At 40.6% G+C, this 7422-nt stretch overlaps 1 pseudogene; it reads left to right on the forward strand.

Moving 5' to 3' along the window:
- Positions 1 to 1939: 1939 nt before the first annotated feature.
- LOC138435646 (U3 small nucleolar RNA-associated protein 6 homolog pseudogene) lies at positions 1940 to 4129 on the forward strand (annotated as a pseudogene).
- Positions 4130 to 7422: the final 3293 nt, after the last annotated feature.

Genomic DNA, 7422 nt, shown 5'->3' on the forward strand with positions numbered 1-7422 from the left:
CAAGAGTACTGGAGTGGGCTGCTATTTCCTTCTCCAGGGGATCTTCCCAACCCAGGGATTGAACCGGGATCTCCCGCATTGTAGACAGATGCTTTACCATCTGAGTCACATAAATGGGTATTCAATGGCATACCCACTCCCAAAAGAACATTGTTTGTCTATTGGTTAATGGCACTGTTTTTAATAACTGACTATAGTAAGCTCATTGTCACTCATGGCTCAGCCAGTTAAAGCAGAATGGCACTAAAAACAAAACTGAAAAAACAAGTCCTGAGTAAAAGCCTTTAAACCATGGATGTAACCCCATGGTTTGAATGTTCAGTTCTTTAGTTTGTTGCTCATAATGCCTCTCAAGTGTACACGGAAACAGCAAATGGAGTTTTTTACTTAGTTACATAATGGAAACTTAGAAACCCAACTCAGTTCCCTTTAAAAAATAATCTGTGTGGCATTATACTCAAGGACTGTTTCCTGTTCAGCCAGAAAGACAGACTCGATCTGGACATGTTTCTTCTCAGGATTTTGAGTTCCAGTACAAAGCTTCCAAATAGTGTTATTAATGATGAGTCAGCTCAAAACAGAAGTGGTACAAACCACATATTAAGAGAAGCCACTTAAATTTAACAGCAGGAAAGAACTGAAACCAGAGAGCAGGCTAGAGGCAAAGTATACTTGACCCAGTTTGAAGGTAGCCTGCAATAAAAGTCTCTTCTGATCTACCAAATCAATTCCTTCAACCGATTCCTCTCTGATCTACCAAATCAATTGCTTCAACCGATTCCTCAGTCTTTTTTTTTTTTCTGAGATGAAATCTATCCAGAATTTCTATTTATTGTGAGTAATATCAATGTTTTCATTGAAGTTTGTACAAATACACTGCTTTTCCCTTCCTCTTCTAATTTTCTTTTAAAAAAGCCAAGTTCACCCTAAGAAGCATTTTAATACTCTTTTTCAGTTACAGTTTTTAACTTTTAGATGTCTTTTCTATTAATATCTCCCTTATATCATCCCTTTCTTGCATTTAATGGCTGAAACAACATTCTAAAATTCTTCCTTTACCAATATTATGTAATACTTGCCATTTTTTTCCTATCATCTATCTATTTATCTATTTCCTATTTATCTATTTCCTACCTATCATTTATCTATTTCCTACCATCCATCTATCTCTATGCTATTTCTTTCATCTATCCTAAGTAGTCTCTGACTTTTTTCTTTCTGAGTATTTGTTGGAAATGTCTTTGTCCTATTGTCAGAAATTTTCATTTTTTCCTGATACTTTTCCATATCTACATATGTGCCGGCATTTGTGAAATAGTGCAAAAATCTCAAGTCCTAAGCAACATAATAATCAAAAGAAAAAAAAACAGCCACTGGCTGCTGTGCATAAAAGGTAGTAACAGCCACTCCCTCACAGAAAGCTATCATAACATTACTTAGGATCATTTGTACATTCTAATTGTTATACTTTGGGTTAATTAATAAAATATTGACAAAGTGTTTAAACTTCTGTTAAAATGACCCATGGACCCAAAGTAGTTAAGCGCTACTGATCAGAAACAAAATTTCAAATTTCCCCAAGTTTATCTCTGAGAAATATCTGTTAATATAAACATACTTCCCTGTAACTCTTTTTACCTGAACATATGCTACACATTGGGCTTTCCAGGTGTCTCAGTGATGAAGATCCAGCTGCCAGTGCAGAAGCCACAGGACATGCAAGTTCCATCCTTGGATCGGGAAGATCCCCTAGAGGAGGGAATGGCTACCCACTCCAGTATTCTTACCTGGAGAATCCCATGGACAGAGGAGCCTGCTGGGCTACAATCCATGGGCTCACAAAGAGTCAGACATGACTGAACACACACTCATTGAGTCTATTTTAAATTATTTTCATTACAACATAGTTGATTGGCCGGTTCTCGGGATTAGAGGGTGGCCATTTCCTTCGCGTGTTGTCGGTGAGAGGAGCTGTGGTGGGTTGTGAAGTTCGGCTATCGTGGCGGAAATAATTCAGGAACGTGTAGAGGATCGACTTCCCAAATTACAGCAGCTAGAGCGCACTGGACTCTTTAGTCAAATGGAGATTAGGGCAATCATTAGGAAGGCTTTAGAACTAGAATACAGGATACAGCGAAGAAGTCTTTTAAAGGATGACTTTATCAGATACGTTCAGTATGAAATTCATCTTTTGGAGCTGATCGAGAAACGGAGAACTCGCGTTGGATATACATTTAAGAAGGATGAGATTGAGGATCCTATAATACATCGGATACAGAGTGTCTTCCGACGTGCATCAATTAAGTGGAAAGATGATGTTCAACTTTGGCTGTCTTTTATAGCCTTTTGTAGGAAGTGGGCTGCCAAGGTTCACCTTAGCAAGATATTTTCTTCCTTGTTGGCCATTCATTCGAACAAGCCAGGTTTGTGGATTTTCGCGGCCAAATGGGAACAGGAAGACTGCTTGTCTTCAGAAAGTGCAAGACAGTTATTTCTTCGGGCTCTGCGCTTTCACCCACGTTGCCCAAAACTTTATGAAGAATACTTTAGGATGGAGCTGATGCATGCTGAAAAATTGAGGAAGGAAAAGCAAGAGTTTGAAAAAGCCAACATGGATGTGGGGAATCTCGAGCATGCTGAAGAAGTCCTTACGCGTGAGTTGGCGCGGATCATCTATAAGAACGCTATAAGTGTAATTAAAAGTGCAAAATTTCATGTGTTACTGCTTTCAGTTGCACAGCTGTTCGACTTTGCCAAAGATCTGCAAAGAGAAATTTACAATGACCTTAAGGCTCTGCACACAGACGACCCCCTCACTTGGGACTATGTAGCCCGGCAAGAATTGGTGATTCAGTCACAGCCAGGAGAAGAGCTGCCAGCAACCAAACAAGCCAAAGCGAAGGAGGTGGGCCGCCGGGAGGAGAGGTGCTGTGCTGTGTATGAGGAGGCGGTAAAAACTGTGCCCACAGAGGCTATGTGGAAGTGTTACATGAACTTCTGCATGGAGAGGTTTACTAAGAAGACAGGCAGTCGCCTCCTCAGAAAGAAGAGGCTGGAAAGAACCATGGCTGCATTCTGGAAGGCACATGAGCTCAAACTTTTACCAGAACTCCAGTACAGGCAGCTGAGCACGTTGTTGCTGCATCGCCAGTTGTTAAAGGAATCCCTGGAGGTGGCAGACGCTGGGGTGAAATTGTTCAGGAAATCAGTGGAGATGTGGCAGGTGAAGCTGGAGGCCCTGATTTCGTCAGAGAGCCACGAGATGGCCAAGGGTTTTGACCAAGCCTTTGCGTACCTGAAACCTCAGATGTGTCTTCCATTGTGGCTTACTTGGGCCCAGTGGAGTGAAGATGCCGGAAAGCAAGAAGAAACTGAAGGAATCTATAAGAGAGCTATCTTCCGTCTCTCAGGAGCTGACTCAGTCCCTGTGAAGGAAAAGTATCTGAATTGGGCTTACCGAAGTGGTGGTTACAAAAAGGCTAGAGATGTGTTTAAAAGTTTACAGGAAAACCGTCCATTTTCAGTTGATTTTTTCAGGAAGATGATCCAGTTTGAGAAGGAGCAAGAATCCTGTAAGATGGAGAACTTAAGAGAGTATTATGAGAGGGCTTTGAGAGAATTTGGAACTGATGATTCTGATCTCTGGATGGATTACATCAAAGAAGAATTGAACCACCCGCTTGGTAGACCTGAGAACTGCTGACAGCTCTACTGGCGAGCCATGAAAATGTTGCAGGGAGAGGCAGTAGAGCAGTTTATGGCTAAACATGCTCTGCATCAGGCCAGCCATTTGTGAAAAGAGGAAGAGCACAGTCACCTTTGTCAAATAGTGCTGTAAGCCCTCCGGGCAGATTTGTTTTATGCAGTCATCTGCAGTTTGCTGAGATGGTGTCTCATTTTGAGGCCTGCTTTAATTTTGTTGACGTGTTAATCTTGAATTCCAGAAAAGAGAAGTGCTGCTTAATGGCCAGAAGCCAGTTGTTGAGGCCAGACCTGTGTAGATCCTAAATGTTTTTCAGAATACATGGAAACGATGTAACTGATCTTGTTTTACTACACCTTGTCAGGCTTGAGTAGCTCTAATCTAGACCTCAGGTTCAGTTAAAATGGAGACGAAAATACAGTTCTGTTTATTTTCTCCTTATAAAAGTATATGTGGTGTGCATTTAGTGTGAAAGTATGGAGGGGACAGAGTAATTTTGCAGTCTTGTCATCTGGACTTAAACTCACTGGTATGATTTCCTTTGTTAGAATTGGATTTACACTGTTAGATCATTCATTCATTGAGTCCCTGTCATGGGCAAGAAAGAAGACAAGCTTTTGGGATGGAAGTGGGGGTTAAAGGCGTAGAGCTGATGTCCTGAGTTGGTTGAAGCAGCAGAGTAGGATGCTAGGTATTAGGGGGAAAGTTATCCTTTAAGAAGATTTTAAGAAATTACAAAAGTGTTTTTGTCTCTGGGACTGATCTGGAGAGAAATGTTTGCACTGGAGAGACCCAGTAACAAGGAAAGGCAGGGGTAGGGAGTAGCTTAGAAAGAGAAGGGCTTCAGAGGCAAGGATGGAGGGTAGCTTACAGCAGAGACGGGCATTCTTGGAGAAGAAGAAGCGGTTGTTTGAGTTGTATATCCTTCAGCGTAACATGATACTGGGAGAAGGATTCAGTACAGTTTTACTTACAGTGTTTCACTTAATATTATGTTGTTTTCCATGTTATGTCCATGTTATAAGTAGCCTTGAAAACGTGAAATAAATCCATAGCATTCCATTGAAAAAAAAAAAAAACATAGTTGATTTACAATGTGTTAGTTTCAGGTTACTAGCACAGTGACTCAATTATATATATGTTTCCCTGTGCTATATAGTAGGTCCATGTTGTTTACTCAAGAATTTTTAATATGTGAATAGCACTATTCTTAATTTCTTATACAGTTGAGAGAGAGAATCCTTCAAGAATTTCTCATGCCCTTATATGTCTTGCCAGGGATATTAATAATGTAAGGTCTTAGTAGCCCATTTGTTTGTTGTTTAGTCACTAAATCACATAGGACTCTTTTGTGACCCTGTGGACTGTAGCCCGCCAAGCTGCACTGTCCATGAGATTTCCCAGTCAAGATACTGGAGTGGGTTGGCATTTCCTTCTCCAAGGGATCTTCATGACCCAGGGACCGAACCTGTGTCTCCTGCATTGGCAGGAAGATTCTTTACCACTAGCCACCTAGGAAACCCCAACAACCCATTATGCAAGCCATTTCTCAGGGTTGTATTTATAGCAAGGAATGCCAAGAAGGGAATGGGAACCCATTTCAGTATTCTTGCCTTGTGAACCCCATGAACAGTATGAAAAGGCAAAAAGATAGGACACTGAAAAATGAACTCCCCAGGTCAGTAGGTGCCCAATATGCTACTGGAGATCAGTGGAGAAATAACTCCAGAAAGAATGAAAGGACAGAACCAAAGCAAAAACAACAGGCAGTTGTGGATGTGACTGGTGATAGAAGCAAAGTCCAATGCTATAAAGAGCAATATTGCATAGGAACCTGGAAATATAGCTCCATGAAACAAGGTGAATTGAAAGTGGTCAAACAGGAGATGGCAAGAGTGGACGTTGACATTCTAGGAATCAGCGAACTAAGATGGACTGGAGTGGGTGAATTTAACTCAGATGATCATTGTATATACTACTGTGGGCAGGAATCCCTTAGAAGAAATGAAGTAGCCATCATGGTCAACAAAAGATTCTGAAATGCAGTGCTTGGATGCAATCTCAAAAACAACAGAATGATCTCTGTTCGTTTCCAAGGCAAACCATTCAATATCATGGTAATACAAGTCTATGCCCCAACCAGTAATGCTAAAGAAGCTGAAGTTGAACGGTTCTATGAAGACCTACAAGACCTTTTAGAACTAACACCCAAAAAAGATGTCCTTTTCATTATAGAGGATTGGAATGCAAAAGTAGGAAGTCAAGAAACACCTGAAGTAACAGGAAAATTTGGCCTTCAAGTAAAGAATGAAGCAGGGCAAAGGCTAATAGCGTTTTGCCAAAACAATGCACTGGTCATAGCAAACACCCTCTTCCAACAACACAAGAGAAGACTCTGTACATGGATGTCACCAGATGGTCAACACCAAAATAAGACTGATTATATTCTTTGCCGCCAAAGATGGAGAATCTCTATTTAGTCAGCAAAAACAAGACTAGGAGCTGACTGCGGCTCAGATCATGAATTCCTTATTGCCAAATTCAGACTTAAATTGAAGAAAGTAGGGAAAACCACTAGATCATTCAGGTATGACCTAAATCAAATCCCTTATTATTATACAGTGGAAGTGACAAATAGATTTAAGGGACTAGATCTGATAGACAGAGTGCCTGATGAAAAATGGATGGAGTTTTATGACATTGTATAGGAGACAGGGATCAAGACTATCCATAAGAAAAAGAAATCCAAAAAAGTAAAATGGTTGTCTGAGGGGGCCTTACAAATAGCTGTGAAAAGAGAAGCAAAAAGCAAGGAGAAAAGGAAAGATATACACATTTGAATGCAGAGTTCCAAAGAACAGCAAGGAGAGATAAGAAAGCCTTTCTCAGCAATCAATGCAAAGAAATAGAGGAAACCAATAGAATGTGAAAGACTAGAGATCTCTTCAAGAAAATTAGAGATACCAAGGAACATTTCATGAAAAAATGGGCTTAATAAAAGACAAATGGTATGGACCTAACAGAAGCAGAAGATATTAAGAAGAGGTGGCAAGAATACACAGAAGAACTGTACAAAAAAGATCTTCACAACCAAGATCATCACAATGGTGTGATCACTTACTGACAGCCAGACATTCTGGAATGTGAAGTCAAGTACAAACAAAACTAGTGGAGGTGATGGAATTCCAATTGAGCTATTTCAAATCCTAAAAGATGATGCTGTGAAAGTGCTGCCCTCAAAATGTCAGCAAATTTGGAAAACTCAGCAGTGGCCACAGGACTGGAAAAGGTCAGTTTTCATTCCAATCCCAAAAAAAGAAATGCCAAAGAATGCTCAAACTACTGCACAATTACACTCAGCTCACACGCTAGTAAAGTAATACTCAAAATTCTCCAAGCCAGGCTTCAGCAATACGTGAACCGTGAACTCCCTGATGTTCAAGCTGGTTTTAGAAAAGGCAGAGGAACCAGACAACAAATTGCCAACATCTGCTGGATCATTGAAAAAGCAAGAGAGTTCCAGAAAAACATCTGTTTCTGCTTTATTGACTATGCCAAAGCCTTTGAGTGTGTGGATCACAATAAACTGTGGAAAATTCTTCAAGAGATGGGCATACCAGACCACCTGATCTGCCTCTTGAGAAACCTATATGCAGGTCAGGAAGCAACAGTTAGAACTGGACATGGAACAACAGACTGGTTCCAAATAGGAAAAGGAG

Source organism: Ovis canadensis, chromosome 1 (genome assembly GCF_042477335.2).
Source record: "Ovis canadensis isolate MfBH-ARS-UI-01 breed Bighorn chromosome 1, ARS-UI_OviCan_v2, whole genome shotgun sequence".
In the NCBI taxonomy this organism is placed as follows: domain Eukaryota; kingdom Metazoa; phylum Chordata; class Mammalia; order Artiodactyla; family Bovidae; genus Ovis; species Ovis canadensis.